The sequence below is a fragment of the Carassius gibelio genome, chromosome B1, assembly GCF_023724105.1.
Source record: "Carassius gibelio isolate Cgi1373 ecotype wild population from Czech Republic chromosome B1, carGib1.2-hapl.c, whole genome shotgun sequence".
NCBI lineage: Eukaryota > Metazoa > Chordata > Actinopteri > Cypriniformes > Cyprinidae > Carassius > Carassius gibelio.
This window is the reverse complement of record NC_068396.1, coordinates 27009803-27020068: the sequence shown is the minus strand read 5'-3', so window position 1 is coordinate 27020068 and position 10266 is coordinate 27009803.

The following is a 10266-nucleotide window of genomic DNA, read 5'->3' as shown; positions in this document are numbered from 1 at the left end:
AAGCAGTGAAGTACCCTGTATGTCAAAAAAAAAAAAAAAAAAAATTATATATATATATATATATATATATATATATATATATATATATATATATATATATATATATATATACACACTAATAATAAGTGACACTAAAGGGTTACCCTGAGTGCTAAAAAGTTGTCCTGACCAAGCGTCAAAATGTGACGAGTTGGAAGTAAGAACTTGGCTGTATAAAACTTAAAGTAGGGGGAGAGCGAGGTAAGTTGTCACATGGGTAAGTGGTTACACTGTTCATAACTCCAACACTAGAGGCTCTATCTCAAAAATCAAATAGCCACTTTGTGTGACTTCTTCTATAGTCAATTTCCTGTTCATATTGGCTCAAGATCGCTCTAATCTGAGGTTAGAACAATTTTCTTATTTTTGTGTCTTAAAAAGTAAAAAAATGTGCACTTTTAATGCAATACAATTTTGTTAGGTATGAATGTTAAAAAATTATTATTTTGTACAAAATAGAGGAGACAATAACGTTTCTTTTGATACCTGATGTGCTATGTTAAGCTAACCTGGAGATTTTGCCAACATTAGCACACATGTCATTTCGGGGAAAGTTATTTCAATGATTTTGGGGCAAGTGGTCACGTGTGACAATTTGCCCCAGTACAAATAAACACATTGTTTGGATTGAAATAATCTACACATTCCACATTGTTTGGATTGAAATAATTGTTTTTCCAAATTCTCTAGACATGATTGTTTATATTGCCTGATCTGATTGTCACAAGTGCACATTTTCTCTTCAACAGTCTACAGCTCGGTAATTAGATAAAATATGAAAATGAAACGAATACAACTGAGCATGTATGGTGCTCACTAAATGTTAGACAGTTTGAAAAGTTTGACAATTTACCCAGCTCTACCCCACTTGTATTGTCACTTTTTTTCCACCAGATAGAGCTGTTCAGTCAGTTCTGAAACTGACAGGTGTCTGTGTGTGTGTGTGTGTGTGTGTGTGTGTGTGTGTCCAAATTTATTTTTTATTTATTTATTTAAACCATTGACATAGTTGCTCAGCCCAGGCCTGGCTACAGAATCAAATTACTGAGGGTGCTTCTTAAATTAATGAGGGTGCTCTAACTGTATATATATGTTATTTTCAATAGCCAAGTAAAAATATTTAAAATTTTTACTGTTTTGGTGTACTTTGGATCAAATAAATGCATGCTTGGTAAACAGAAGAGACTTCTTTAAAAAACATTGACAAACTTTTGACTGGTACTGTATATTTTATACTGCAACTTTAATTATTCTGTAATTTCTAGCTTTTAATTACCTTTTTTTATTAGCACTGCATTGTTCATATACTTTATTTATTACCTGTTGGAAATTACTTGGAAAAACACAAATAAAGAATATATTGTCGCAATTGTATGTGTAAAATCATCTTGGTTACTATGTAACCACGGTTCCCTGAATAGGAAATGAGATGCTGTGGTGACTTCACTGTATGGGAACACCTTTCGGTGTGATTAATGTCTGAAGACCTATACCATTCCGCCAATTTTATTGGCCAAATACCCTACACATGCGTATGCATAGTATACCAGTATTTCTCTCAGATTTCATGAACTGAAGAAAAACGCTATTAAGGTACGGAATGGCCAGGACTGCAGCATCTTGTTCCCTATTCAGGGAACCATGGTTACATACTTAACCGAGATGTTCCCTTTCATAGGTCACTTTGAAGCTGCAGTGACATCACCGTATGGGAACCCTATACCATAACGCCTGACGTACCTGAGATGGCTGGGATCCAAGGAAAGCAGGAGCTTGATTTTTTCACAGATTATCTGTCTCATATTGTACTGTCAGGACATAATGACAGGTTTAACAAATATGTAAAAAAATAAATTTTTACAAAAGTTACCTACTGCAGCTTTAACTCACGCCACTCCCCACACCCCACCAGAGCCCACAGCTTCCATAGATCTGGCCTTGGGTGCCAAATCATTCCTCGTGCTTGCGATACTAATTCCTGTCTGAGGGGAATCTCCCACTGAGAGCCCGTTAGCCAATTGGCTAGTTCTGCAAACCGCGGTTGAGTGGGCCACCACGGAGCCACCAACAGCAGCTGCTCCACTCTGTCCAGCCATATTCTGGACAGCATTGCTAGAATTAGTCGAATTGGAGGAAAAGCATATAATCTGGTCCTGGGCCAATCCTCCTTGATGATTCACGACACAACCGTTATGTTGTCTGACCTGATTAATACATGATGGCCGATCAGCAAATTTGAGAAATACTGGAAAGCTAGAAAAACTGCCAGCAATTCCAACCTGTTTTTTATTCCAGCCACGCTGTCTGGCCGTCCATACTCTGTGAGCTGGGTGTCCCTGACAAACAGCTCCCCAACTGGTCAAAAATGCGTCCGTTGAGACAGTCTCGCGGGAAACACAAATACTCAACTGAACTCCAGTTCGAAAGAATTTGGCTGACATCCAAGGTTTTATTGACATACACCTCCATGTCACCAAAGTACTCTGATGCAGAAAACAACGGGGTGAAATCTTTGGCTTTTTGTCCACCACTGAAATGGGCGCATGTGAAGCAATCCCAGATGGATTGTAGGGGATGCTGCGGCCATTAGACCCAAAAGTCTGAGGCACAAACTCACTGTCAATGAGCGACCTGTTTTGAAGTGGCGCAGGCATGACGCGACTGAACGCGCGGGAGAGACAATCTTGCTGTCATCTTGCAAGAGTCCAAGTCTATTCCCAGAAAGATTATCCATTGAGAAGGAATTAAAATACTCTTCTAGAAATTTGTATGTAAGCCCAGGCTGTTTAGATTATTCAGCACAAGATCCCAATGAGAGTGTGCTTAAGTCTGTGATTGTGCTAACACCAGCCGATCGTCATCATTTCCACGATGAACCCACAAATGCCCTGGAGCCAAATGGGCCAGAACTGTGTCCATGCATTTTGTAAATGTTCGAGGAGCCAAGGCTATTCTGAAGGGAACAACACGTATTGATATGCTTTGCCCTCTAAAGCGAATCTGAGGAACTTCCTGTGTCTGTTGATGCTCTGAATATGAAAATAAGCATTCTTCAGATCGATCATGACAAATTGTTTGGTTGAATCTGAGACAGAATAGACTTTAACGTTAACATCTTGAATTTGCTCGTCCTGAGTACAAGATTCAAACAGTGTAAATTCAATTTCTGTCGTAAACCGCCACCTTTTTTTTGCTCAACAAAATAGCAGCTGCAAAAACCTGACTCCATCAGAGAGGGATGTATTTCTTCTATAGCCACTTTCCTCAGCAGAGATGACATCTCTTGCCACACCACCACGATTTCCTTTGGCTTAACAACCATGGGAAGAATTCCGTGGAAAGGAGGAAACACCCATAACACCCATTGTGAAATGCCAGGCAAGCATTCCAAAACATGGCACGCATCCAAGGCACTGTGTTTCTTTGTGTATAATCCTGAAGCATGTCCACGGCAGGAATTAATCCAAAAAGATGAACATCGGGCCCACGTCGCTAGTGAAAACGTGGCAGTTGTGTGAGCTGTCAGAAACGGGCCGTCTTTGCCAGAACCTTAGGCTGTCCCTCGAACTCTGAAGGCTGGATTGCGCAGAGTGTCTAGGGGATGCTCGAAGTGGTAGCTCGATCCAATGCTGCTCGAGGTGCCTCTCTCCGCAGCTCTTTCACAGCCTCAGGTATGATTCAATTCAATTCAAGTTTTCAGTTCAAATTTATTTGTATAGCGCTTTTTACAATACAAATCGTTACAAAGCAACTTTACAGAAAATTATGTTTCTGCAATATTTAGTAGTAGCTTATGGTGGTGAATGTCAGTTTGTGCACGTTTGACAGGATTTTTAGAAAAATTAATACAAGACGTAGTCAGCTAGACAATGATTTTAATTATTATTAATATTATTAATTAATAGTTATTATATGATGCAGTCACACATGTAGCAATAATTGTTAGTTCTGTTTGTTGATTCAGGGTTAGCATCATCTGAGGTCCTCTGAGGGTCAGCATCATCTCTTCTCAGGTGTTCTGGATCCAGACTGGAGCTTGTGTAAATCCTAGTGGCAAAACATAGAAACAAAATAGAGGCATCATTAGCATAGCAGCTGATCCAACAAAGTAAAATTAGTTTAACCCAAGCTAATGAATAAAAATGCACATTTGATCAGATACGACTACATACATTCGAATGCTTGGCAAAAGAGATGCATTTTTAATCAAGATTTAAACAGAGTGTGTCTGAACCCCGAACATTATCAGGAAGGCTATTCCAGAGTTTGGGAGCCAAATGTGAGAAAGCTCTACCTCCTTTAGTGGACTTTGCTATCCTAGGAACTACCAAAAGTCCAGTGTTTTGTGACCTTAGGGTGCGTGATGGGTTGTAGTGTGGTAGAAGGCTAGTTAGGTACGCAGGAGCTAAACCATTTATGGCCTTATAGGTAAGTAATGATAATTTGTAACTGATACGGAACTTAATAGGTAGCCAGTGCAGAGACTGTAAAATTGGGGTAATATGATCATATTTTCTTGACCTCGTAAGGACTCTAGCTGCTGCATTTTGGACTGCCTGTAGCTTGTTTATTGACGAAGCAGGACAACCACCTAGAAGTGCATTACAATAGTCCAGTCTAGAGGTCATAAATGCATGAACTAGTTTTTCTGCATCAGAAACAGATAACATGTTTCTGAAGAATGCAGTTTTTGTAATATTGGAAATATGATTTTCAAAAGACAAATTGCTGTCTAATATAACACCCAGATTTCTGAGTGTAGAGGAAGTAACAGTACATCCGTCTAGTTGCAGATTGTAATCTACAAGATTCTGTGTAGTGTTTTTTGGTCCAATAATTTGTATCTCTGTCTTATCCGAATTTAATTGGAGAAAGTTATTTGTCATCCAATCTTTTACATTTTTAACACACTCTGTTAGCTTAGATAATTGAGAAGTTTCATCTGGTCTCATTGAGATATATAGCTGAGTATCATCAGCATAACAGTGGAAGCTAATTCCGTATTTTCTAATAATATTACCAAGGGGCAACATGTATTTTGAAAATAGAAGGGGACCTAGGACGGATCCTTGTGGCACTCCATATTTTACTGATGATAAATGAGATGACACCCCATTTAAGTAAATGAAATGGTAGCGGTCGGACAGGTAGGATCTAAACCATTTTAGAGTCTGCCCTTGAATACCTGTATAGTTTTGTAATCTATCTATGAGTATGTCATGATCTATGGTGTCGAACGCAGCACTAAGATCAAGTACGACTAGAAATGAGATGCAGCCTTGATCTGACGCAATGAGCAGGTCATTTGTAATTTTAACAATTGTAGTTTCTGTGCTCTGATGGGGCTTGAAACCTGACTGAAATTCTTCATACAGATCATTTTTATGCAGGAAGGTGCCCAATTGAGCAGACACAACTTTTTCTAAAATTTTAGACATAAATGGAAGATTTGAAATAGGCCTATAATTTGCCAGTACACTAGGATCTAGTTTTGGTTTCTTAATAAGAGGCTTGATAACCGCCAGCTTGAATGGTTTTGGGACGTGACCTAAAGATAACGACGAGTTAATGATATTGAGAAGCGGTTCTTCGGCTACAGGTAACAACTCTTTCAGTAATTTAGTGGGTACAGGATCTAATAAACATGTTGTTGGTTTAGATATAGTGATAAGTTTATTTAGCTCTTCCTGTCCTATAGTTGTAAAGCGATGGATGAAACGGAAGTGTTTTAGACGCTGTAGAATCTACATTCGCTATTGTATTTCTAATGTTATCTATTTTATCAGTGAAGAAATTCATAAAGTCATTACTATTTAACGTTGGTGGAATATATGAATCGGGTGGCGTCTGGTAATTTGTTAATTTAGCCAATGTGCTAAATAAAAACCTTGGATTGTTTTGGTTATTTTCAATGAGTTTGTGTATATGATCTGCCCTAGCAGTTTTTAGAGCCCGTCTATAGCTGGACATACTGTTTTTCCATGCAATTCTAAAAACTTCCAAGTTAGTTTTTCTCCATTTGCGTTCAAGACTACGAGTTTCTTTCTTGAGAGAGTGAGTATCTGCCATCTCCCTCATCGAGTTCCCTTAAGAGTTACGCTTGGAAGGCTTGAAGAACCGCCATCAAGTGGAGCGAGGCGGCCGCCTGACCTGCAGCCAGATAGGATTTACCAAGACTGGACGTGACTCGACACACCTTTGAAGGAAGTACTGATACTGCTCTCCTTAGAGTTACAAATGACCTGCTCTTATCATCTGATCATGGTTATATCTCTCTATTAGTTCTATTGGATATTAGTGCTGACCATTCTTTTGCATAGACTTGAACACTTTTTTGGCATTAATGGGAGTGCATTAGCATGGTTTAAATCATACTTATATGACCTTCATCAATTCGTAGCAATGAACTAAGAGGTATCACAAGTTCAGTATTGAGTACCTCAAGGCTCAGTACTAGGGCCGCTACTCTTCACGCTTTATATGTTACCCTTGGGAGATATCTTCAGGAAACATGGTGTTAGCTTTCACTGTTATGCTGATGATTCTCAGCTCTATATTTCTTTGTGGCCCCGTGAAACACACCAATTTGAAAAACTAATGGAATGCGTAGTCGATATAAAAAACTGGATGACGAGTAATTTCTTACTGCTTAATTCTGAGAAAACAGAGGTGTTAATTATAGGACCTAAAACTCTGCATGTTATAACCTAGAACATTGTCTAAGACTTCATGGCTACTCTGTCAATTCTCGTCATCAGTTAGGAACCTAGGTGTGCTATTTGATAGCAATCTTTCCTTAGAAAGCCACGTTTCTAGCATTTGTAAAACTGCATTTTTCCATCTGAAAAATATATCTAAATTACAGCCTATGCTCTCAATGTCAATTGCAGAAATGTTAGAAAGGGTCTCTACATCCCTGAAAGACAGCGGAGACCAGGACAACTAGAGCCCCAGATACAGATCCCCTGTAAAGACCTTGTCTCAGATGACCACCAGGACAAGACCACAGGAAACAGATGATTCTTTTGCACAATCTGACTTTGCTGCAGCCTGGAATTAAACTGCTGGTTTCATCTGGTCAGAGGAGTTTTGGTTTCTTGCCGCTGTCGCCTACTGCTTGTTTAGTTGGGGTCACTTCATCTACAGCGATATCGTTGACTTGATTGCATATAAATGCACAGACACTATTTAAACTGAACAGAGCCTCCGGGGTGGGCTGTAAATCCTCATTTGCAAAAACGATGGGTTCCACAAAGTTTTGTGCATTTCCTACACTCAAGTCGGGGAGAGTGAGCGACCATGTCACACATGTCTCCCCATGCCATCGCCTACTGTGGTGCCTCGGCAGCCGCAGAAGTGACATGGAGGGGGTTGGATGCGGGGGCGACCTTCGAGCGCAGTATTTTAAGCCACAGAATATCACAATGAGGGCAAGAAGAAAGGCCACTAAGCACTGCCTGTGCATGATTAAGGCCCAAGCACACTACGCACCTTTCAAGAGTATCTCCCCGCGTGATGAACCGGCTCCTTACACTTCCAAAAACTCATCGCGTCCAAGAGGAGGAGTTAAACACTATTTGATGAGAAGTCGCTGAGAACACGAGAGGGTTTCCTTCAACAGCGTCGCCGCAGCATCGAAGTGACCTATGAAAGGGAAGCTCATGTGTCCAAAAATTTCCGGGGTTCCCCTTTTTTTTGTGTGAAAACAACTGTTTTTATGCAGCGATAACTTGACACTGTTGCCCATATTAGGAATTTCCTGGTTTGACTTTCTGCACGAGAGTAACCTCGGGCTCCGAGTATGAAATGAAACACACACTACAGTGTTTTTTATTCACACCGGCTTTTGAAAACCTCAATTTGAAAACACTTGCCCGAAAAAGCGAGTGATTTACACCCCTGTAATGAGATGATTTTTGCTGAACACTATACCTGAAAAAAAAAAACCCTCTGGCGATTTGAGCGGTGAGTGGATTCTAACTTAAGCGCCTCTGATTCAAGATGTCAACAGATCTCCATGTCTGTGATTGGCTACATTGCTCAACATAGCAAAAACAAGTTTGAAACAGAAATCGATCTCCTAAGCACAAACCATGACGAACTGGATAGTTTGCCATATCTGCAATAAAAACAAGCTTTAAGTGAGGGTGCTTTTGATTTTGTTTGAGGGTGTATTTAACACATTTATCTCCTTCAGTTTAATTTTTTCATTATTATATAAAATCTGTGATTCTTATTGTCTTCTCACTACATCTAAAATGAGCCTACTTGGTTCTTCTGCACAGAAATGTTACTGTTATTAGTTTTATAATTATTTGAGTTTTTACACCTTGTCTATTACCACAACTACACCTGTTTCAACAAGAGCCACCTTTTTCCTCCACAGTGCAGTTCTACAATCACAAATAACAGCACTAGAGCAGCATGGCTTGTGGCCATCATTGTCCCTTGTGCTATTGCCATCATCCTTGTACCTCGCTGGATTCTTCTTTGTGTAAGTTGTGTAAAGATTTAATAACAGATATGCATATTAAAATTGAAGTGATTAGTGATAACAAGAATATGATATGTATTTGATAGTAATAACTTAGCCGAAACCTATGAATGTCACAAAGGTTAACTACAGTCTAACTAGACTCTCGCTGTTCCCAATGTTTGCTCTGTGGTTGCTGTACAGCATTAAGAAGACTGTAGTCATGAAGACATACATACAACACACCACTCCAAACAGCATTTTCTAGAGAACTCGAGACACATCAGAAACATTTTCTAACACTAATGACTAATCACTTATATTACTAATCCCAATTGTGATGGTGGTTCTTTAAAGTTTACATTTAACTTCCCATTATGATTATAGAGCTTTTATAACACACTAGACTGGACAGACAGGATCTTATATTGTGATTAAATTTAATCAAAAGAGTTTGGAATGCTTTCTTGAAACAGTCAGTCCAGGCTTTCAGCTGTGTGTGTGTGTGTGAGAGAGAGAGAGAGATCAGATGATAGGCTAGATATCATATAATATGTGGTTTGAAGCAGTTTTAAATCTAAAGTATATAAACTCAAAGTTCGAAGGTTCTAAGATTCTCAGACTCATATAGATGCAGCTGTGTTCTGGCTGGTTCTCAATGGTTGCAATAGTTCTGAACACATCTATAGGCCTATAGGTGCAGTTCTTCAAAGTAGCTATTTCATTATTGTTTACATGCATTAATATGAAAAATAATAAGCAAAATATATATAATAACTTAACGAGGCTATAACACTAGCTTCTCATCTTTTTGTATTCCATTTGTAGTCTTTTTATTATAACAATTAAAATGACCTCTAACACTAGCTAGCTCTATTCTTATTATATTATATCAGTTTTCTTATTATTTATTATATAATAATAATAATAATGCAAATAAACCTCGCTACGTGTACTGCTCTGAGCTAACTGAAGACTTGTTATAGTACTTCATATCATTGCTCTTTTGTTGATTGCTTCAATTGTCCTCATTTGTGAGTGGCTTCGGATAAAAGCGTCTGCTAAATGACGAAATGTAAATGTATCACAGATCTTCATTATCTTGCTTGTGTAAACACATGAGCGTCTGCGGAGCACTATGAATACGTGCTGCGGTGTTTTAATTGATAAACAGCGAGCTGCTGAGATTAGTTCACGTGAGATTGATCCGCGACAGAGCAGCATTGCGCGAAGTCTTTGGCGCGCTGTTTTGACCAATTTGTATTTTTTTTTTTTTTTGCAGCAGGTTTTTTCTTTCTTTCTTTCTTTCTTTCTTTCTTTCTTTGGTGTGCATGGCTTCCGTAACGTTATGGTGAGTATTGATCACTGAAATAATTCTCTTAAGGTTTTGCTTTGGGAACTGGTAGCAATTTGAAGAATCGCAAGTTCATGTGGTTTCATGGTAGGCCTACTGTTTTTCCCGGTTACCCCATTATTGCAGTTTATCATCTGCTGGTAGCCTAAACTGGGCACATATGCGCAAAACTCTAATGAGACAAGTGAGACCAATAAGAGATAGGTTGTTTTATTGTTTATTTAGATGTGGGCTATGTAAATATATCAAGATCTGAACAGCTTAAAATTACTGAGACGAGCAAAATGAAATAAATGGATGAATGGATGAAATTCAGGAGGCGCTTTCAATGCTTATCAAGTAGAATAATTTGTGTTCTTTACTTAATTGTCAAATGTGATGCACGGAAACTTTCATGTTA